The sequence below is a fragment of the Phragmites australis genome, chromosome 12 (assembly GCF_958298935.1).
Source record: "Phragmites australis chromosome 12, lpPhrAust1.1, whole genome shotgun sequence".
Lineage (NCBI taxonomy): Eukaryota > Viridiplantae > Streptophyta > Magnoliopsida > Poales > Poaceae > Phragmites > Phragmites australis.
This window is the reverse complement of record NC_084932.1, coordinates 26,147,326-26,169,864: the sequence shown is the minus strand read 5'-3', so window position 1 is coordinate 26,169,864 and position 22,539 is coordinate 26,147,326. Positions and strand designations below refer to the sequence as shown.

Genomic DNA, 22,539 nt, shown 5'->3' with positions numbered 1-22,539 from the left:
TGGACAAAAAGCAATGTCATCACAAGGACAAACAACAGATGTCTTTCAACTTTTTACTTACCGGTCGTTGTGAGACCTTTATACAGTGCAGTTTTAGGTTTTGTCTCATCCATGTTTTCAATGTGGTTTAGGATTGAACGAGCCAGCAGGAACGAACGATCGACTAGGTAAAACAAAATCGAATTCCGAGGGCCCAAATGAACCCATCCGACGGCTACCGCTTCCTTTCCTTTATATATGGGCCAAAATTTAATTTACAAGATTTGGCAGGGGCCGCGCGAACGCGTACCCCCTCTAACACAAATTACGACGTCCACTCTCCCGCTTGGGGAGATGGTAGACCAACGCGCTCACCAAGTGCAATGTGAGCCATTGATCTAGGCCACGGCCCTTCATGATCGGCCGTCGACCCCGTCCAGGTAAGTATGTTGCAACGAGGTCCCAACCTCTTATCATATAGCCAGCTCTCCCACGCGATACTTCTTCCTAGGCGAGGTGGTACTAAACGAGAGCGTCATGCGGCAGCCGTGGGGCGACATATTATGGATGGGCCGAATTCGAACAGACTTCCAATTCATAATGGGCCGTGCATGTTGGGCCCAGAGAGCCAGGCGGTAACACTTCTCTTAAGCTTTTCTCTCTGAAAAAAGAAAACTTCTCTTAAGCTTTCGTGAAGAGCAGCAGGGGAAAAACAAGAAGTAAACTGGAACTTGGAACTGTGCAGATACTAATACTTCCTACCCTGGATCTGAAAATTTACGACAGAATTGACCAAGAAACGAATTGGTGAGGCAATAAATTTACGTCAAGGGGATTGTTCTCCACAATTAAAAAACAGTTCAACAGGAGTTGGCACATGATAATTGGATCAAAGACCTTCAAGGGTAGAATCTCAAACACAGGGATGGACCCATCTTATAATCTTACAGGTAGAGGGTGTACAGACCATTGAGTATTTTTTAGATGGAAGATGTATAGGATACCAGTTTTTTTTTACTAATTCATCATATGTACCGTACTCATATGACACCCTAGCTTAATAAGTGGGTTACCAGACCTCTAGCCTAACAAGTGAACAACCAATTATTTTTATTGTAGATCCGCCACCGCTCAAATGCCATCCAACTCGAAAATTTAGCGGCCCTTTGGGTCTGCCTACAAATGTTGTGCTCCAATCCATGAAGATACTACAGACACTATCACTTGCGGTGGACAATAGAGTAGCTTACATGGTTAACTCATCATATTCCCTCTGGTTATAGATACATATCGTCTGATTAAGAACTTTAACCGTTAATAGCTTCCAAACTAAACACACGTATAGATTTATCTTGAAAAATATTTTCATAATATTATATTTTTATTGGATATTACAGCTATATTTTAATAAAAAATAATAATCAAATTTACACATCGAATACCGTAAAAAATAAAAAAATAATTAGTTATGGTCGAAAGGAGTATCTTTCTAGCTTCCCGCCACAACGCAAGAGTGGTGGCTCCTCCTCTCACCTCCCCTGGTAGTATAGAGATGGGGTGGGGGCATCGATGAATTGAACCGACATGGCTCCTGTTTCCCATGCTTCTTCTTCCCCTCTACTGTTCTTCTGTATCCAGATTCCCTTCTGTCTCCTCCCCTGATGTATCTCTGATTCCCCTGCTTTGTTGCCTATCCTTAATTCCACCTCTCTCTGTTTGTACCGAATCTCTCTCAGTGCTTGGTTGTGCTTGTTAATAGAGGTTGTGTGGTTAGGTTGCTAACATGATTTATTAGAAATGTTGAAATTTAAGTGAATTGCTCAATTTTTTCATTAGCTTAGGTTTTTGAGTGAACTGGTTAGTTTATGTAGCTCAATATAGTACATGGCTACATGTCTCGAGTGTCTTTGATCCTTCGGTTTGCATTGTGTCTAAGGTTGCTCACGTAACGAGTAGTTTCATCCATCTCATCTCCACGGATTTAACTGGGAGGGCATACTGTTTTTTTTTAACCCAAACTTTTTTCGTCTCGGTTCATTCTACGTTGTCTACTTCCTATTTGGTCTCAAGTTGCTAGAGCCGCATCTCCATATCAGGCCTCCATAGTTCAAGTGCAACCACTAGCAAACTTTGTCATCTTCTTATGCTCCTCATTGATGCTGCCATCTCAAGCTGCCACCTGCACAACCGCTCCTCTCCAAACATGTCTACCTTGCCTAATCGGTGCTACATAATTGGTGTTAGACCTCAGAGTGGCTACAACGTCACGGTCTAAAACAATAGAAAATGCAAAATTGCATGTACTTATGCACACACGGCTTATCTCAGTAGCCCATCCTTCCCACCTGAAACTCATCAATCTATTGATTCTTCTCACATACCCTATAGTTTTTTTCACTTCTTCAGTACGAATCTCAACACAAATAAATGGTCTTTATAAACCATGTGTGCGCAATGGCATGTGAAATTTTCCTTTTACAGAAACAACAGTCATGTGTGCTCTGTTACTAGGATATGGAATCCCTAGATCACCTCCTTTTTGGGTAAGTTTATAGCAGGGAGATCTGGTTTTAGGATCCTATGTCACTATCGATGGCAAAGGCTCACTCCATTGTCAAACGATATCTTTACGGACTGGGTGGCTCCAATCAAGGGAAGGAGGCGTTCAAGCATCGTTGTAAATCTTTTAACTCCCTCGTGATGCTGGTGATATGGCGCATCTAGAAGGAGAGGAATTCGCGGGTGCTCAGGGGTTCTATGCAGCAACTGGTGGCATTGGATCTAGGATTGTTGACAAGCTCATGCTTTGGTCTAGAAAAACTCCCTTCTCTTAATTCAAAATGTGCAAAACACAATCTAGAAAAGTTCTTTATCAGAGAGATCATGGCTCATTTCATGATCGCCATTAACTCCTTACTCCATGGGCAGTTCTGTTGGTTCCTTGCATGAGAGAGGAACTACTGTTTGTTGGTGCCTATGGGACACTCTGAAGCTCCTGGCAAGTAATTCTGACTGAAGCGATGTGACATGTAGGGAAGCTGCATGAGTTTTCATGAGGTTTTTCAGTGTTTCTTTGGCTCAGGTTTTTTTTATCTAGGGTACAACCGATGACGCACGTGACTCACACACACCACACCCTTCTCACTCCCCTCTCAAGCTCTCTCACTCTTCCTTGGATTTCTCTCTCTAGGAGCAAGGTCAAGGTATGCATGTGGTACCATTACATTCTCTAGCTCATGAGCTACTCGTCTATCCAATTCATTTTTGTTTTCGTGGAAGAATCAAGTAGTTCTTGAAGTTCTTGAGCTTTTTGGAGCAAACATGGAGTTCTAAACAAATTTGAGCTATAGAGTCTTGTTGCTAATTGATGAGTGAGCTCTAGGACCCTTGGACTATCCCTAACATATTCTCTTTAGGCTTGGAGAAGATCGCAACTTGAATCGACCAAAAATTCACTTAAGAACGATTTTTCTGGGTTGACCTGGATACTCTGGGTTCAGCAGAAATCGTCTGTCGAATTGTGTTCAAAATTTATTAGGGTTTAGGGTGCAAGATAGTTTTATAATCCTTTAGATAGGGCATATACACGTTTGTGTAGCACGGATTTGTAAAGCGAGTCGAATCGACCGAGGGAAAATTTGTGGAAAAACCTAAGTCTGCCTCACCCGGATAATCTGGGTAAACTCGGAGACTCCAGGTAGTTGCGTTAACGATTAGCCGAGAGCCTCTTTCGGAGGTTCACCCAGAGGGTCCGGAACCCAGATACTCCGGATTCACCCGGATACTTTGGGCCAGTCAAATATAAAGGTAGTAACCGAGCGCCTCTTTCGGAGGTTCACCCGGAGGGTATGGATCCGAATACTCCGGGTGGCTGTTATTTTCTAGATTTCATTTAGATCGTTTAGTATGGCATTGATTCGCATGTCTCGTACTTTTAGCATGTTGTTAAGCATTATGGCATACTTTGTTGCATTCACTCATGCTTATTATTGCATGCGCTCTTCTTTAGTGAACAAGGAGCCGGAACGGGAGACGATCGTGGTCGAAGATGACTCCAATGTTTCGGATTTCTGCGAGTGTTACGTGGATAATTATAGGTAGCCACCTGAGCAGCAAGGCAAGCAACTAGGTATATTGCACATTTGTTCAATTGAATGAAGTCTAAAATTGATAAACTATACTTATGTATGTTTGCATGTGTCGAGTCAAGATCGGGTACAAATGGGTAGAGCCTATGTTGAATGCATTACTTATACCTTGAATTGTTGTTCATCCTTTTCTTTTCGCCTTGAGTATGTTGTTGGTGTCTAAATTACAAGTTAAATCGAAATGTTTAGCAATGCATAGGTCATTTGGTAGAAGTCGAGCAGTGAATTGTTTCATCGTTCGCGAGCATAGGCGTTATTTATTTCGTAATGATCACAATATTGGATATGGGTTGATGATGGTTGTATGAGTGATGAGTATGAGACGAGACGTGGGCGGTGCTAGGAGGTGTTTATCTTACTCGGATGTGGAGTTCTCCTGGATAGGTCGGAAGAGGAAACCGGACACCGTAGACTGCTTGCGTCGTTTAAGCATCGATCGTTGGTGTAGTTGGCTTTAGCACTTACCATACTCACCACATGCCGATCTAATGGTAAGGCGAGCTGAATACCTTTGTGGCTGTGGTCATTTGGGGCCTGAACATCGACGGTGTGAGCGGGCAGGCTTGTAGTGGTACTAGTTTGCTCTGGGAGTAGTTCTAGTACCGTCGTGCCGAGTGATGCATGTTTCAAATGATCGGAGCTTATTGGGAAAGGTTGACATGAGTACCCCCTTGTATGGATCTATGTGGTCATGCAAGCCGTATGGTCCTCAAGTCGTGTGGGTCTAGGAGTATCCCCCTACATGGTGTAAAACATTTTGAAATGTCGCGCTCTTGGTCATGAGCATGGTTCTGTTCATCTGCATCGGTCGTAGAGTTTTTGCTTGTGTTTGATGGTTGGATATGTGGGGATGGTTGAGATGGTCTTTGTTACATGTTGTCGGTGTATCAGGAACCAGGGGTCCCTGAGTCCCGAGACCGGGCCGGCCATCCGCCACGCGTCACCATCCCGCGAGGTCCACCCTGCAAGATAAGAAGAAGCTAAGTTCCAGGAGAAGGTGCTCGGGGCCGCCGCCTCTGGTTCCCGAGCACCCTAGTTCCCCGATGATCCGCAGAGCCCAAATACCGGGAAGGAAGTGCTCGGGAGAGAGTGCTCGGGGCTGCACATAGCAGCCCCCGAGGACTCGGTTCCCCGAAGGTCCCACCAAGTGCTCGGGAGAAAGTGCTCGGGGCTGCACGAGGAAGCCCCCGAGGACTCGGTTCCCCGAAGGTCCCACCAAGTGCTCGGGAGAGAGTGCTCGGGGCTGCACGTGGCAGCCCCCGAGGACTCGGTTCCCCGAAGGTCCCACCAAGTGCTCGGGAGAGAGTGCTCGGGGCTGCACGTGGCAGCCCCCGAGGACTCGGTTCCCCGAAGGTCCCACCAAGTGCTCGGGAGAGAGTGCTCGGGGCTGCACGTGGCAGCCCCCGAGCACTCGGTTCCCCGAAGGTCCCACCAAGTGCTCGGGAGAGAGTGCTCGGGGCTGCACGTGGCAGCCCCCGAGGACTCGGTGCCCCGAAGGTCCCATCGAAGTGCTCGGGAGAGAGTGCTCGGGGCTGCACGTGGCAGCCCCCGAGGACTCGGTGCCCCAAAGGTTCCGCCGAAGTGCTCGGGAGAGAGTGCTCGGGGTTGCACGTGGCAGCCCCCGAGGACTCGTTTCCCTGAAGGTTCGCGCAAGGTCGTCCGACGACTCGAAGAGTCCCATCGTCGGGGTGTCAGCCAGTCAAAGGCCCAATATCGCATTTAATGGGCACGCGCGGCCTGACATCCTGACATCCTGACATTCTCAGCTGCCCACGCCCCAGTGTCAGACCCTGCCATGCACTAGCAGGGGGGCGTGGATCCATTAAACGGACGGGTCCCGTCCCGTTTCACCCGGGTGCCTCGGGATAACGTTGCCAGAATCGAAGCGCTCCGCCTGCCACCCTGCCCTGGCAGAAGAACAAGACAGGGTGGGCGCACCGGGCACCTCTGAGGCTGCCCGGTGGGCCCCCTCAATGGCGCCGAAGGGCCTCCACAATGGCGGGTGGTCGGATGCGCGCCGCATTTTTCCACCGCCCCTGTTACTTCGCCAAGACGAAATGATGACGCCTTTCTCCGTGGCACCTTGGGATTCGCATCCCCTCTTTCCCATTCAGGATATGTCGAGGTCGGCGCGCCTATAAAAGGAAAGGATGGAGAACACGTAAAAGGGGGTGGGAAGAAGAAGACGCAGACTCTCAAACCAGCTCAAGCCAAGCTAGAACACGAGAGCCTCAAGCTCTCAGTAAGTGGCTCTCTCTTGTAACCAGATACATCCTTGAAGAATTCCCTTCAAGGGCAGATATAACACTCACACAAGAGTAGGGTGTTACGCCCCCGTGCGGTCCGAACCTGTCTAAACCCCGGTGCACCCATCTTTCTCGCACTAGGACGATCATCTCCCACCAGCCACTGCATTTATTTCCGTTTCCCGCTTATTTCCCAAAACAAGCTCGTTCAGGATCATCCCCCCGGCCGAATCTCTAAAAGGGGGTCTCTCGGGATCCCTGCGACAGGAGTTCACCCTCCGACAGCTGGCGCGCCAGGTAGGGGGGAATATCCCTGGATTGTTTGTTTCACTTTTTTCCACAGGAAAAGATGGCCGGTGGGCACCGTCTCCAGTGTTCCGGCTCCACTTCCAGTGACGGAGCGCTGCTCGATGTCAGAAGGAGCCCAGTCGCTGCTGCATGCTAGCAGCAGCCGCCATCCGCGGGCGTGGTTTTTCCCGCTCAAGGGGATCAAGGCGCTGGGCCCTTCAGGGCCACCGCCGCCACTGCCGACTCACTTTCTGACCCCCAGCAGGTGGTCGGGACCCCGGCCGCTAGGTCCGCCTCTGGACCACGTCGGGTGCCACCTCGGCGCAGGCTCGCTTTTAGCGAGGCCAGCCTAGGGAGCGCGCTGCTTGCGGCACATGCTCTCCTTAGGCACCCGCCCGTTCAGGCCACGCCGAACACTCTGGAAGGTCGGTGGATCCAAGATGTCGTTGCTTTGGTCGGCACTGCTCGTCGCCAGGTACAGGTCGGGAGTCCTCGCACCACTTCCCAGCATGGTGCCGCCAGAGTCGGCTCCTCAGCGGGCAACACTCGCACGGGCCGAGGGGTCTCTAGGCGGAGTGCCGTCCCCCTGGCCGTATCTGAAGCCCGGGATCTTCGTTTGCGCCTTGACGAGCGCAGGGGCCGCGATGATGCCCGGGTTACTCTCGAGCGTCAGCGGGAGACCCGGCAGGGGGTCGGGGCAGAGGACCAGGCTTCCTCTCTCCCGGCCCAAGGCCACCGGGGATCCCCGGCTCACCGCCACTCGCCACCAAGGACCCCCACTCGCGCTGCAGGGTACGGCACCGGCTACCGTGCCTTCACCACCGAGCTCCGCCGGGTCAGGTGGCCTTCCAAGTTCCGCCCCGAGCTGCCGGAGAAGTACGACGGGTCCATCGACCCCGTCGAGTTCCTCCAAATCTACACGACGGCCGTCCAAGCGGCCGGAGGCAGCGAAAAGGTGATGGTAAACTACTTTCATGTTGCCCTGAGGGGCTCCGCCCGCTCTTGGCTTATGAATTTACCCCCAGGGTCTATCGGCTCCTGGGATGACCTGTGCCACCAGTTCGTGGCCAACTTTCAGGGCACGTTTACGCGCCCCGGTTTGGAGTGCGACCTTCACGCCGTCCAACAGCAGGAGGGGGAAACGCTACGGCGCTTTATACAACGCTTCAGCCAGGTTCGCAACACCATTCCTCGAGTGGCCCCCCATGCTGTTATTGTTGCTTTCCGACAGGGTGTCCGCGATGAGCGGATGCTCGAAAAGCTAGGTACGTACGAGATCGACACCACTGCGGAACTCTTCGCACTGGCCGATAAGTGCGCCAAGGCTGCGGAAGCCAGGGCGTGGCATGCTCCTCGCCCCACCTCCGACCAGCCAAGTTCTTCCCGCTCTGACAAGCGGGAAAAGAAGAGAAGGAGGAAGCGTGAGGCCGCTCCCGTTGAGCCAACCCAGGTCCCCGCTCATAGGGTGCCGCAAGAGCCCGACCACCGGCAAGAGCGCCGGCCGGGTGTCGATCGACGCCCCGTCAGGGCCCCTGCTCGGGCTCCTCCTCGGGCTTCCGTACCCACCAGGGCCTCGGCTCCAGCAAGGGCCCCGGCTCCAGCAAGAGCCCCGGCCCCCCGCCGAGTTCCCGTTCCAGCGAGGGCCCCCGCTCCCGCGGGGCCCGAGCCAGGTAAATGGTGTCCCATACACCTGACCAGATGGCACGACCTCACGGAGTGTCGTATGATCAAAGGACTCGTGGAGCAGCGCCAGAGGGAGCGCGACGAGTCTCGCGGAGGAGGCGATATTGAGGTCGCCCCCAACAACGCCGAGCTCGGCTTCCAGGAGCCCGAGCATGCCGTCGCCTTCATCGACGGGGGCGCTTACACACCCTGCTCGCGTCGTGGCATCAAGGTCATGCGACGCGAGGTGTGCTCGGCAACCCCGAGCGAGGAGGCCACAAGGCCCCTGAGGTGGTCGGATGCTCCGATCACGTTCAGCATGGCTGATCACCCCGCCAGTACTGCAGCCGTGGGACGGCTACCTCTGGTAGTGTCTCCCACTATCTGCAATGTCAAGGTCGGCAGAGTGCTGATCGACGGTGGTGCCGGCCTCAACCTCCTTTCCAAAGAGGCTTTTGAGAAGCTGCAGGTGTCCTCCCGACGCCTAAAGTCGTCGCTCCCCTTCTGTGGAGTGACCCCTGGGCACTCCCTGCCCCTCGGGCAGGTTGAGTTGCCTGTCACGTTCGGGAGCCGAGACAACTTCCGCACGGAATGCGTCCTCTTCGATGTCGCGGAACTCCCTCTCCCCTACAACGCCATCCTCGGGCGTCCGGCGCTTGCCAAGTTTATGATGGCCGTGCATTATGCATACCTTACGGTTAAGATGCCCGGCCCCGCAGGCTCTATCTCTGTGATCGCCGACTCCGGCGGCGCCGTCTCCTACGCTGAACAATCATACATGGCTCTGGTCTCAGCGCAGGCCGAGGTCGATGGCTCTATAGGGGGCCCGGGACCCTCTTCATCCAAACCCCGACTCACCGCCGATACCTCTTTTCCAACGAAGGAGGTCGTGGTGGGCGAAGACGCTACCCAGGTTGTCCGTATCGGCAGCGACCTGGGCAGCAAATAGGAAAGCGCGCTCATCGCCTTCCTCCGGGCTAACATATACGTGTTTGCCTGGCAACCGTCCGACATGCCCGGGATCCCTAGGGAGGTGATCGAGCATCACTTGGCCGTGCGTCCGGACGCCCGCCCGGTGAAGCAGAAGGCCCGGCGGCAGGCGCTAGAGCGCCAGGAGTTTATCCGCGAGCAGGTCAGCAAGCTCCTCGACGCCGGATTCATCCGAGAAGTCCTCCACCACGACTGGCTAGCAAACCCAGTCATCGTCCCGAAGGCCAACGGCAAGCTTCGCATGTGCGTGGACTACACCGACCTTAACAAGGCTTGCCCTAAAGATCCCTTCCCATTACCTCGCATTGATCAAATTATAGATTCAACTGCGGGATGTGATCTTTTATGCTTCCTAGATGCAAACTCTGGGTATCACCAGATTCGCATGGCTATAGGGGACGAGGAAAAAACTGCTTTTACCACTCCAGTGGGGACTTATTGCTACATGTCCATGCCTTTCGGCCTGCGCAACGCTGGATCCTCTTTCCAGCGCGCTATTCGTATCACTCTTAACTCGCAGGTTGGCCGCAACGTCGAAGCTTACATCGACGATCTCATGGTCAAAACCCGAGACCGCGCCACCCTGCTCGAGGACCTTGCCGAGACTTTCAACAGTCTCCGCTCTACCCGCCTCAAGCTCAACCCGGAGAAATGTGTCTTCGGGGTGCCAGCGGGCAAGCTCCTTGGTTTCTTGGTCTCTGGCTGAGGGATCGAGGTCAATCCAGAGAAGATCCGGGCCATCGAGCAGATGCGACCCCCAGTTCGACTCAAGGAGGTCCAGCGCCTCGCCGGCTGCATGGCAGCCCTCGGGCGCTTCATCCCCAAGCTCGGGGAGCGAGGGCTCCCCCTCTTCAAGCTTTTGAAGAAATCCGGTCGTTTTGACTGGACGCCGGAGGCCGAGCAGGCCTTCCGTGACTTAAAGAAATACCTTACTTCGCCACCCGTGTTGGTGGCTCCCTCTCAAGGTGAGCCCCCGCTACTTTATGTGTCGGCCACTCCTCAGGTCGTGAGCATAGTGCTGGTGGTGGAGCGCGACGAGTGTTCGGGGCCGGGTGCTGGGTCCCAGCTCCCAGAGGCCCCCGACCACTCACTTGTCCTCGCGGCTCCCCCTAGGCAAGGGGTCGAGCCCGAGCACACTGCTCTTCCCAGCCAAGGAGTCGAGCCCAAGTGCCCGGCCAGCCCCGACCGTGCCGCCAACCCTGGGGGCTGCGGTAGCCCCCCGAGTGGCACCACTGTCCGGGCCCGCCGGATACAGCGACCGGTATACTTCGTCAGCGAAGTCCTCCGGGAAGCCAAGACAAGGTATCCCCAGGCGCAGAAGCTACTCTATGCCGTGCTCATCTTCTCCCGGAAGCTGCGCCACTACTTTCAGGCGCACAAGGTCTCGGTGGTTACCACTTATCCACTGGGACCCATTCTCCGGAACCGGGAAGGCACCGGGCGCGTTGTCAAATGGGCGGTCGAGCTGGCGGAGTTCGACCTACACTTCGTCTGTCGCCAGTCAATCAAAAGCCAGGCGCTCTCCGACTTCTTGGCAGAATGGACACCCGTCCCCTGCGTCGTCCCAGAAGAGATCTCTACCTATCCCGGGCACGACGCGCCCGGGTACTGGGTCATGCACTTCGATGGTTCCCTTTCGCTTAAAGGCGCAGGGGCCGGAGTGGTTCTCACCTCCCCAACAGGTGAAGAGCTCCGGTACGTCGTACAGTTGCAGTTCCGCGCATCCAACAACATGGCGGAGTATGAAGGTCTCATCGCCGGCCTCCGGGCTGCGGTGGGGCTCAGGATTCGTCGCCTCCTGGTCAAAGGGGACTCCCAACTGGTCGTCAACTAGGTATCCAAGGAGTACCAGTGCACGGATCCTCAAATGGCGGCGTACGTGGCTGCAGTCAGAAAGCTCGAGAGACGCTTCGACGGCCTCGAATTGCGGCATATCCCTCGCCGCGACAATGCTCCGGCCGACGAGCTCTCTCGCCTGGCCTCCTCACGTGCGCGCGTCCCTACCGGAGTCTTTGAAGAAAGACTCGCACGGCCTTCCGTCCTGCCTGCCGAACAGGATGAAGGGGAAACCTCGAACTCAATTCAGGGGACCCCGGCGGTGCCCTCAGTGGGAAGCCCCGTCAGGACGCCGCCGTCCGGCGAGTGCGCTGTGCTCGCCGAATGTTCTCAAGATGCCTCGTGGATGTCTGACATCCGAGGGTACTTGAAAAAAAAGTTCCTACCCGAGGATGAGGCGTCTGCCGAAAGAGTTGCTCGGCAGTCCAGGCGCTATGCCATAGTAGATGGGGATCTCTACCGGCGTAGCGCAGGAGGTGTCCTCCTGAAATGCATCTCTCGGGCAGAAGGCGGCGATCTTCTCGCTGAGTTCCACGAGGGCGAGTGCGGTGGCCATTCATCGTTCCGCACGCTGGTCGGGAAGGCCTTCCGGCAAGGTTTCTACTGGCCTACAGCTCTCCAGGATGCTTTCGAGCTGGTTCGGCACTGCAGGGCGTGCCAGTTCCATGCAAAGCAGATTCACCAGCCAGCTCAGGCTCTCCATACCATTCCCCTGTCATGGCCTTTCGCGGTCTGGGGTTTGGACATTCTGGGTCCATTCCCCCGAGCAGTCGGGGGCTATGCATACCTATATGTCGCTATCGACAAGTTCACCAAGTGGCCGGAGGCGGTCCCAGTCATCAAGGTGACCAAAAACACAGCGCTCCAGTTTATCCGCGGCATCACCAGCCGCTTTGGCGTCCCGAACCGGATCATCACCGACAACGGCACCCAATTCACTAGTGCCTTGTTCGGGGACTATTGCGAAGATCTCGGCATCAAGCTTTGCTTCGCTTCCGTCGCTCATCCTCGGAGTAACGGGCAGGTCGAGCGCGCCAACGCGGAGATACTGAAGGGCCTCAAAACCCGGACCTATAACGTGCTCGCTAGGCACGGGAAGGGATGGGTAGACGAGCTGCCAGCTGTGCTGTGGGCCAATCGGACTACGCCAAGCCGCGCCACCGGGGAGACTCCGTTTTTCCTCGTCTATGGCGCCGAAGCAGTCCTCCCCTCCGAGCTCACTTTGGGCTCCCCTCGAGTGCATGCATACTCTGAGGGTGAGCAGGAGCGGCAAAGACGCGACGACGTGGACTACCTGGAAGAGAGTCGGTGGCGTGCCGCCGTCCGCGCGGCTAGGTACCAGCAGAGTCTGCGGCGTTATCATCTGCGCCATGTCCGGGCCCGGTCTCTCGAGGTGGGGGACCTAGTTCTCCGATGCGTCCAGTCGCGCGAAGGAATGAATAAGCTGTCCCCTGTGTGGGAGGGTCCCTTCACCGTGATCGCGGTCCCGCGGGCATGTTCTTTCAGGTTGGCGACGGAGGAAGGACAGCCACTCCCGAATCCGTGGAACATCGAGCATCTCCGATGCTTCTACCCGTAGATGGTCGTGCTCACGGCTCAGGTCAGCAAGGCCGGGGGCTTCTCCCCGCCCAAGCAGTCCGAGGGCTCCGCCCCTTGGGTAAGTCGCTGTCGCCCAACCTTGTAAATATTGCACATTCAGTATTTCAATAAGCAATCGCTATGTCGAAATATTTTTTCTGGATTCCGTATGTTTAATCTGTCTGGTGAGGTGCTCGGCTGTGCAAGAAAAATTTCGCTCTCTCATTTTCCCCGCTGATAAAAGAATCACAATCGGTATGCATGCGAGCAGTCGCCGCTGACTTACGTCCAGCATGGTAGGCTGTGGGGTTCGGTGTCGTGGCAGGCTCCCGGGCACTACCAAGTTTCGGGGTGCTCTGGGTAATCCCATCGCTCGAGCTGCTCGAGTAGTCCGGAGCTCGGGCCCCCGGAGCGGGCTGTCGGTGCTCGGTCTGGTTTGTCATACCCGGGCGCCACCAAACCATAGGACCTCTGGGTTATGCCTCTGCCCGCTCTTCTCCGCCGGTTTGGGTGTTCGAGAGGTCTCGGGTCGAAAACGAGAGCAGTCTATAGCTAGTACCGCACTAACAGAGCGCACCAGACAAAGAAATCCTATTTTTTTCTCTTAAGTCACAGGCTGGCGATCGCAAGCAGCTCGGCCGCAAGGGCTTCAATGCCCCGGTCTCTGGTCGGCCCCAAGGGTCCTCGGGTGGTCCTACCACTTAGGCTTGGGTGGTCGAGATCACCCGACCCTAGGAGCCTCGTGCGCCTCCGAGCGCTCGGGCGCCCCGTTGAAAGAATTAAGTTGCCGGGCACCCGAGCTCGAAAGCACATCCCTCCTGGATCGGTGGGCCGAAAGGCCGACAGCTGTTCGGTGAGTGGTTATATTCAGACAAGTCTGCTTTCAGTAAATTTATGTTCCCGAGTCATTCTCGGGGGCTCTCGCGCCTTTTTCCCAGAACGACAGAGCGGTTTGCAGAAAAGAGTAGCGCGCGTGCGATAATGTCTGACCGAAGCCCTACGTGGTGGTCATGGTGTTCGGTCCGCTTTTAAGGACCCCGAGCACTACCGAGTCCTCGGGTACCCTGGGTAATCCTATCGCTCGAGCTACTCGGGTAGTCCGGAGCTCAGGCCTCAGGGGCGGGCTGTCAGTGCTCGGTTCGGCCCGTTTTAAGCTCGGGCACCACCGGACCACGAGGACTCTTGGTCACATTCTCGCCCACACGTGTCTCCCTTCTGCTAACTGGGTGGTCGCAAAGTGAAAAAGTGTTCACTAGGTATGGCGTGTTCCGAGCGGGATCAATCTATCTCCCGGGCAAGGGAGTCTGTGTCTTTGTTTCTTAACTTAGGTAAATACGGACTCGCGAGAGCTCGAAGGCCGACTGCGCCAGCAACAACGATCAGGACCACTTTATCCTCGGGGACGGGAAGGTCGGGAACGGCCCGACTGAGTACTCCCCGGGACTTCTGGGCAAAACACCAGAAGAAGCATCATACACTTAGAGAAACTGGAGTTGCGAGCCCAAGGAAAAACTGCCATTTAATATTCACAGGATATATACAAGGCATTTTCTAAGGGTTCACTCCTACATCTACAACAAATGAAAAAAGGGTACAAAAGGCCTAGTCGGCGGCAGAAGCGTCGGCTGAATCCTCCGAGTCGTCCCCAGGGGCTAGCGGTGGCGGCACTTCTCGCCTGAAGCCTGCCGCCACCTCGGCGGCGGTACTCCGGACCGCTGCCCGGGCAGCCTCTCCCTCAGCCTCGACCACTCCCTCTCGCGCTGGCTCCAGCGGGAAGTTTGGGTCCCTGCTTCGGTAGCAAGCCAGAACGTGCTCGGCCACTGCATGTGCCAAGCCACGTCCCTCCCGGGCGGCGAGTTCCTAGACCGCCCAAGGCAGGGCCTCGAGGCACTCGCAGACCTGCTGCAGCCCCAACACTTGTCGTGCGGTGGCGTCGCCCTTCTTGTCGTCAACGAGCCGTCCGAGACCACCTTTCTCTACGGCCCGCCGCATCCGCCGGAGTATGTCTTCCAGCATATGCTCGAGGTTGACCCGCGAGACAAAGGCGGTCTCGATTTTCTCCTTGGCGGCCCGCAGCTGTGCCTCGAGTCCCTGGTCCCCGACCGGACCGGAAGAACTGCCAACTGCTGCCGGGGCGGCAGCCTGCTTCGTCTTGGCCACTATCTCGGACAAAGCGCGTTCGCGGGCGGCCAGTTCCGCCTCGTGCTTCGCGTTCTGCTCCGCCCTGATCGCCATGGCCGCCGCCGCCGCGACAGCTTCGCCCTCTCGGCGACTCAGTTCGCCTTCTCGGCGACTCAGCTCATCCTCCCGCCGGGCCAGCACATCCTCCTGCTGGGCCACCGAATCCTCCCGGGCACCGAGATCCGACGCCGATAGCTCATTGTCCACTTCCCAGATGGAGACGTCCTCCTCCCAGCGCTTGATTTCTTCTCTGATCTTCCGGAGGTCATCTTCCCAGCGCTGGAGGTCGGCGCGCGTCTTCTCGACCGCGCCCTCCCGGCGGATCAGCTCGGCTTGCCGCTCCTCCGCCGCCTGCTCCCGAGTTGCGACTGCCGCCTCCCTCTCCTGCGCCTGCCCCATCCTGGCAAGGGCCTCGGCAGCTTGCTGCCTCGACGCCTCAGCCAGGCGGGCGGCGTCTTCTCGCTCCCGCGCGGCTTCTGCCCGCGCGACTTCCGCGCGGATATCTTCTAGGAGCTTCTGCTCCCGCGCAGCCGCCGCACGGGCCTCCTCCTGGGCGCCCGCCAGCTGCGCCTTCTCCAACGCCAGGCGGGCGCGCTCGGCTTCAAGCTCCCCCTCCTTGGCGTTCACCGCCGCGCCCAGCCGCCCGACCGCTACTTGGACGCCTTCAATGGCGGCCAGGAAGGGGTTGGCGGGCTGGCCGAGCGCCAGTGGGGCCCAGGCTTCTCCGCAGAGTGCCTCCAGGGGGGCCGAGCTCTCTGCAGGGCCCTGCGCTGCCATCCGCCCCGGGCTCTGCCTACCCGGGGTAGGCTCCGCCGGCGCCGAGGTCTCGGACGGCGGCCGCATTCCTGCATCCGCCCCAGGCTCTCTGCGCCCGGGGTAGGTTCCGCCGGCGCCAAGGATCCGGACGCTTGCTCCGTCCTCCTCTCGGCCGCCGCCTCCATCTCTCTCCCGCTGGCCGCCATGACGATTGGCGCCTCCGCCGTTCTGGTGCCCGCCTCCGCTGCAACGGCAGGCGGGCTCGTCTCTGGTCTCGGCGCCCGCTCTTTCTCCGTCGTAGTAGCACCTGCGGCCGGCCTACGGGAGACAAATGAAAAACACCGAAGCTTAGTTCGGGCCAGAGATGCCCATGGAAAAGCGAGAAAGAAGACTCACCGATACCGCCATTTGGCCGCTGGGAGCCTGATGTCCGGGTCCGGCGCCGTCGGTCCGGACTCCTCCCGCCGCCTCTTCCGCTGGTGGCTCGCCTGAACCGCTGCGCGGGCCTCGGGTGCCGCCGCGCGGGTCTCGGGCGCCGTCGTGCGAGCCTCGGGTGCCGCCATGCGGGTCGCGGGCGCCGGTGCGGGCCCCATCCGCACCAGCCGCGGCTCCAGCACCGGAAATGCCGCCACTGCCGTTGACGACGGCGGAGAGTCCGGCACCAAGATCAGGGCCCGGGGACGCTTTCCCCGATCTCCCGGCGCCACCTCCTCGACGACTTCAGTGGCGCCCTCCTCTCTGGCACGGCGGCTGCTGCTTGCGGCGGCCCCGTCGCCAGCCCGCGCCGAGCTAGCAGTAGTCTCCTCGCCCAGGAGCTCCTCTAGCCCGGGGAGTTCGGAGGCCTCGGGACTCCGGCTTCTAGGCCGGTCCACAGGCCCCTGGGCGTCGAATTCCGGCAGACCCGCCATAATGGCCACCCGGTTGGGGTTGGCGCAGAGCACCATCTCCGGCCACGGGAGCTCCGTCCGGCTCATGTCCTCCGTTCCGGTGATCACCCGTGTCATTCCCCGCAGCTCCGCCTGCCCCAGATCCCAGCTCGCGCCGATCTGGGTCCTGGTAATGTCCTCCGGCCCGGTATAAAACCAGCTCGGTCGGGCCCGCTCTCGCAAGGGCGCCAGCCGACGGCGCAGGAAGTCCACGACCACCATGACGGAGGTCAACCCGGACTCGCGCAATTCCAGGATGCGCTCCAGCACCGGCTTCAGCCTCGCGTCTTCTGGCGGCGGCGCCTCCCACGTCGATCGCCGAGGTTCCGCTGCCGCCTCCGGCAGCTCGAGGCGCTCATGGGGGTCGACGTCGACGAAGAACCAGTCCCGTCGCCACTCCTCCCACTTGCTGCGCAGCACCTGGGGAATGTAACGATCCCTCAGGCCGTCCCGGAGCCGAAGGTTGCAGCACCCCGCGACGTCCGCCGTGGAGTGCCCCCTCTTCTTCCCCACCGGCCGAAGGACGAAAAAATGGCGAAGCAGCGTCGCCGACGGCAACACCCCCACGAACATTTCGCAGAGATGCGCAAAAGTCGCCAACACCACCACGGAGTTGGGGCTTAGGTGCACTAGTTGAATACCGTACGTCTCCAGCACTTGCAGAAAGAAGGCGGAGAATGGCGGCACCAACCCCGCCGCCACGAAGGAAGTGAAGAGGACGGTCCGCCCAGGGACGGTCGTCGCCGGCGTCAGGCTCGCCGGCCTCACTGCCACAGCACCTTCTTGCCCCTCTGGCACCAGCAGCTTCCTGATTTTGTCCGCCACCTCCTCGTTCCTCAGACGAGACTCCGGCAAGATGCTGTCCGAAGCCTTGTCCCGGCGTCCTCCTCCAACCCTCGTCATCTCGGCAAAGATGGAAGGTGTTTTGGTGGTGAAGAGAGAGAGAAGGGAGAATGCTCCGGTCGCCTGGGAGTCTCCTAAGGGCTTCGGAGCGCAAGGAAAGCAAGAGCACGAGCGCAAGAAAGCGTAAAGAGGGGAACGGACCGATCCATTCCCCCTTTTATATCTCAACGTTCAAAAACTGCCGCCCAGACGGTTCGCTCGGCGAAGCGTCGTCTCGATCGGCGCAACCACCAGGCGAATCTCCCGCCGATCGCGTAATGTCAGCGGCTGCCAGGCGTATTTTCCTCGATCCGCGCGGCGACCGCGCGTGCCGTCCGTACGGTCATCATACCCTTCGAAAGTTGTGTGGACACGCGTCCATTCATTTTTCCGTTGGGGGGTACTTGAGGTCTGGGTCCGTAAAGACCACCTCTCGAAAGCCTGACGCATGGCGTCTGCACCAGCCTCGGCCTCGGCCGCGACGAAGCGCCCATCCGCCGTCTCCGTCCCGTCGCCTACCAATGGGCCCGGGGGCTACTGTCGGTGTATAAGGAACCAGGGGTCCCTGAGTCCCGAGACCGGGCCAGCCATCCGCCACGCGTCACCATCCCGCGAGGTCCACCCTGCAAGATAAGAAGAAGCTAAGTTCCGGGAGAAGGTGCTCGAGGCCGCCGCCTCTGGTTCCCGAGCACCCTAGTTCCCCGATGATCCGCAGAGCCCAAATACCGGGAAGGAAGTGCTCGGGAGAGAGTGCTCGGGGCTGCACGTGGCAGCCCCCGAGGACTCGGTTCCCCGAAGGTCCCACCAAGTGCTCGGGAGAGAGTGCTCGGGGCTGCACGTGGCAGCCCCCGAGGACTCGGTTCCCCGAAGGTCCCACCAAGTGCTCGGGAGAGAGTGCTCGGGGCTGCACGTGGCAGCCCCCGAGGACTCGGTTCCCCGAAGGTCCCACCAAGTGCTCGGGAGAGAGTGCTCGGGGCTGCACGTGGCAGCCCCCGAGCACTCGGTTCCCCGAATGTCCCACCAAGTGCTCGGGGCTGCACGTGGCAGCCCCCGAGGACTCGGTGCCCCGAAGGTCCCATCGAAGTGCTCGGGAGAGAGTGCTCGGGGCTGCACGTGGCAGCCCCCGAGAACTCGGTGCCCCGAAGGTTTCGCCGAAGTGCCCGGGAGAGAGTGCTCGGGGTTGCACGTGGCAACCCCCGAGGACTCGTTTCCCTGAAGGTTCGCGCAAGGTCGTCCGACGACTCGAAGAGTCCCATCGTCGGGGTGTCAGCCAGTCAAAGGCCCAATACCGCATTTAATGGGCACGCGCGGCCTGACATCCTGACATCCTGACATTCTCAGCTGCCCACGCCCCAGTGTCAGACCCTGCCATGCACTGGCAGGGGGGCGTGGGTCCATTAAATGCATGGGTCCCGTCCCGTTTCACCCGGGTGCCTCGGGATAACGTTGCCAGAATCGAAGCGTTCCGCCTGCCACCCTACCCTGGCAGAAGAACAAGACAGGGTGGGCGCACCGGGCACCTCTGAGGCTGCCCGGTGGGCCCCCTCAATGGCGCCGAAGGGCCTCCACAATGGCGGGTGGTCGGATGCGCGCCGCATTTTTCCACCGCCCGTGTCATTTCGCCAAGACGAAATGATGACGCCTTTCTCCGTGGCACCTTGGGATTCGCATCCCCTCTTTCCCATTCAGGATATGTCGAGGTCGGCGCGCCTATAAAAGGAAAGGATGGAGAACACGTAAAAGGGGGTGGGAAGAAGAGGACGCAGACGCTCAAACCAGCCCAAGCCAAGCTAGAACACGAGAGCCTCAAGCTCTCAGTAAGTGGCTCTCTCTTGTAACCAGATACATCCTTGAAGAATTCCCTTCAAGGGCAGATATAACACTCACACAGGAGTAGGGTGTTACGCCCCCGTGCGGCCCGAACCTGTCTAAACCCCGGTGCACCCATCTTTCTCGCACTAGGACGATCATCTCCCACTAGCCACTGCATTTATTTCCGTTTCCCGCTTATTTCCCAAAACAAGCTCGTTCAGAATCATCCCCCCGGCCGAATCTCTAAAAGGGGGTCTCTCGGGATCCCTACGACAGGAGTTCACCCTCCGACACATGTATGTTCATAATGATTCTAATTATTTATGTTCAGTTGGTTGTGGCAGGGTAGAGTTATGTTGTTGTTGGTTAAATTAGTTGCTCACACATGTGTCCAAGTTGCTTACCGTTTATGTTTAATTTAACCATGTGGCTTTTTCCTTACTAATGGCTCAATGCATAATCCTTGGTGTCGAGCTATGTATATGTGCTCTATATAGTTTAAGTCTTGCGAGCACCTTCGTACTCATGCCTGCGTTTTCAGTGCTGCTGGTGAGGAAGAGCTGGTGTTTGGCTACTTCGTGCCTACCGATCAAGGTGACTGGCAAGAGTAGTGCATTCTACTCTCGGAGATCGTGCTTTTGGGGTGAAGCCTAAGGGTATGTGGCTCCACTCTCTTTTGTTATATATGTTTATGTTTTCGCTGCGTAGATGTTGTTATCTTTTGATGTAAATTATTGAAAATGGTTGTATGCTTAAGAACTTGTAATATAAATGTTAATTACTTACTCTTTCCTAAGCTATGTTGTGATACTAAATGTTTAAAGGCATGTGTTCCGATCTTGGGCACAAAATACGTGCCGGGACTACCGGGATAATATTCTGGTCAATCATCGAGGTTGTGATTATGAATAATGATCCTCTTGGTAATTAATTACAATACTATTTGGACGGTTTCTCATAACGTAGTATCAGAGCTTGGTTTAATTAAGTAGCCTAAACATAATTAGAACGTTGTTTAGTAAGTGGTTAACTTCACTAAGCAACTCACTAAAAAATTTTTTGTGCATCTTCTTGCCAATATGTATGAGCCTGCTATATTATGCCCCTAAGTATAACGTATGTAGTTGCGATACTTGATGGGGTGAGATGTATTTGAGAAAGATACGTGTAGTTCAGAAGCGAGTATGCTTTTATGTTTCATTGCTCATTTTGCATCATGTCTTTGAACATGTATTTTCATCATTATATAGTATACGGATCCAAGTAAGCGAGATCCGACATAGTAAAGTAGCATTAGTTGGAGTTTGATTTTTTACCTATGTCAGAATTTAACCTTCGTCTTTCTTCCTTCTCATCGTCACAACAGGATGAGAACCCATGACAGTTTGAGAGATCTTCCTGAGAGTTCTAATGAGAATAACCCATCTCCACCGCTGAGCATAGCGGAGATGCTTATGCAAATCAAGCAAAACCGTCAAGCTCAAACGGCGCTTCTCGAAGCTCTCGTGCATAACATGGCCTCTCAAGGAGGAGGTGGGGTTGGGCGCCGAGATGACTTCTCAGATTTTCTTAGGACTCAGCCGCCTACCTTCACACGGGCTGAGGATCCTAACATCACAGTTATAACCTATCACTTATTATCTTCATTAGTGATAGATCAAATTATGACCTATCACCAATAATCTCATTAGTGACAGATTCTTATCAGTTACTTATGATTAGTCATCGGTGATGTTTTTGAGATAACGAATACGGGACGCTTCACACATGACGATTATCACCCATCATTCATAACTTCATGTAGTGAATCACCCTCACCTGTTTCTTGGGGTTCGCGTTGCGCAGGCCTCCTTGGAGCGCGGTGACCACATCCACCATGGAGCAAATGCCATCGCGCTTGTCCAGGAGGAAGACACACATGGAGTATTTCGTGCGCCATCCCTTCTTGTAGGGAATCTTGAGCACCTCGAACCTGTCCATGGGCTTGGTGTATTGGTGTATGCCGCTCCACATGAAGGGCGTGTCGACGCAGCTACCGTCGAGGCAGTAGAACTGCCCGGGCTTTGTGTTCCACGGGTGGAATGTGCGCTCGGGCCATTGGCCACTGAAGTAGATTGCGTTTGCGAGCACGATGTCCATTTCAGCTCCGACAATGTCATCGGCAGAGATGACCGATTTGACATGGTTGTTGGTAGCTCTCTTGATGAAGTCATTGATCATCTTCGTGGCATCCTCCGGCTTCACGTCATCGAAAACGATAGTGAAAATGTATAGAAAAAAGGGAGATTTTTTTATGCCACTAAAACTTCTCCAATCTCATATATGCCACTGAGAACCACCCTATCTCTCCAGTGCTACTATCCTTAAACTTTATGCTCGTTCATGGCATTATTGACCGTTTTTTGGCAGTCAATTCATGACTGATAGTCAGACCGAACGGAAGCGACGGTTGTGGAATTTAGGGGCATGAAATTTAAGAACCATGGCATTGAGAGGATAAGCGTATTTACAGTGGCATATCTGGGATCGGAGGAGTTTGCAATGGCAGATAAGGATTTATCCATAGAAAGAAATCACAATATAGCTAGTTTCTACTTTCGACACAATGTCTACTTTCGAGAGAGCAGCCAGGCTGCGCGCGCTGACCTTGTTCTGGAAATCCACCGTCATGGCCTCCGAGCGGTAGGCACCAACGGCCGCATCATGGAAGGCCTTCCGGAGCGCGCCGCTGAACAGCACCTTCAGCCCGCTAGAGGCCAACCAGTCAGCGATGACGTCGTTCATCACGTGGGCGGCGAAGGTGGCGAGGTCGGCGGTGCATGGCGCCCCGAGGAAGTTTTGTAGCTGGTCAAGTGTGTCGCGGCGCGTGTCCGCAGCCATGAGCGCTAGCGCCACATGCACGTCCTACGGTGAGAACGTGACATTCCTGTGGCATGGTGCTTGCTTGCTTGTGAGAGCAAGATTCTTGACGTTAGATGAGGAAGAAGCTTTCACTTCCATATTTATGGTCATCTTATAGGCAGTGATCTTGTCGAACATTTGACTTGAAGTCATATTTTTGATGTCGTTGTTGTCGTAGATGATGTAGACTATCAACTTGTACTTTAGAAAAAGAGCTTAAAGTATTCTTCTCACTACTTGATCATCGTTAATTGACATTAAACCTAGCACATTGATCTCGTTGACAAGAAAATTTAAGCGTAAATTGCAGTGACAGAAACAATGAACTTAAATTGCACGAGTCGTCACATTGCA

The 22,539-nt window shown here is 55.8% G+C and overlaps 1 non-coding gene across 1 annotated transcript; it reads right to left on the bottom strand.

Annotated features, from left to right (window-relative positions):
- Positions 1-267: 267 nt before the first annotated feature.
- On the bottom strand, positions 268-427 carry LOC133887566 (U1 spliceosomal RNA). Its single transcript, XR_009903603.1, has one exon. It is a non-coding gene; the product is annotated as a U1 spliceosomal RNA (small nuclear RNA).
- Between the last annotated feature and the right edge of the window lie 22,112 nt (positions 428-22,539).